General features: G+C 46.0%; 1 long non-coding RNA gene across 7 annotated transcripts in view; it reads left to right on the forward strand.

Annotated features, from left to right (window-relative positions):
* The window catches only part of LOC106685411 (uncharacterized), a 23197-nt gene that overhangs the window by 15739 nt on the left and 6474 nt on the right, over nt 1-984 (forward strand). The gene's annotated exons all lie outside the window — the stretch shown is intronic.

Here is a 984-nt window from a genome sequence, read left to right on the forward strand (position 1 = left end):
TGGATTTTACTGCTCTTCACCCAGGAGAGGTTTTAAGGCCTCCGCAACCTCCTCTTAGGCGGTGAGATCCAAATCTCGAAGCTCGAAAAGGTACTCCTCCGTCCAAGTCCGCACTTCCGCCCCTTCACCAAGCACTCTCTCCATTGAGCTTTTTAGTGCAGCAAGAGATCCTTTTTTTTTTCCGGTCTAATTGAAGTGACAGGTCGCCTTTATTAATTTTCCGGACCTTTGTGACTGAAGAGGCCATTTCCACCACTGCCGGATCTTCTCTCACCTTTCGCAGGACACCTGAGTAGGACTCTCCGATATTTTCATAATGACTGCATCAGGCCTCGGTTGCTTAGGGCGTGGTTTCTTCCTCGAACTTTTTCGCACTTCTTCCCATTTCTCCTCTTATTGTTCTCCAAGTTGAACTGCATTAGATCTCTGAGAGCGATCTACATTATGATGCACAACTTGTGTGGTTTTCTTCTTGATTTTCATTTTATCGCCCGCCAAAAAAGGTGTGGTTACTGTCCCCTCTGACTTAACAGCATTCTTCTTCGGTGGACTGATCTCCTTTGTTTCGGAGTAACCATCTGCAATTTCGATAGGGAGGACAGCTGTTTCCAACTTTTCAAAATAAAGTTGGATTTCGAACGCATAACTCCTTATCTTACCGTGGACGTTGTTATTGATGCAAATGAAGGATAGAAGCTGTTTAATCTTGCTCCCAAGATTTTACATCACCTCTGTAGTGGTTAGTCTTGTGGCATTAGATGCTACAATGGCCAAGTCTCCCACGGGTTCCTGGGAGCCAAACTGCGACGCCAGGGAACCCGCTTTCGCATTCCCAATCGACGCCGTACTGGGGTTCCGTGCCCCTGCACCATAGCACAATTAACATTATCTTCCATCATTTGTGACTGCATCATCTTTAAAAGGAAATCTTCAAAAGACACGGATAGGCCCGTACCTATCCGTGTGTGGGATTTTTACCCACTA

Source organism: Halyomorpha halys, unplaced genomic scaffold (assembly GCF_000696795.3).
Source record: "Halyomorpha halys isolate HHAL.00 unplaced genomic scaffold, Hhal_1.1 Scaffold691.1, whole genome shotgun sequence".
Taxonomy (NCBI): domain Eukaryota; kingdom Metazoa; phylum Arthropoda; class Insecta; order Hemiptera; family Pentatomidae; genus Halyomorpha; species Halyomorpha halys.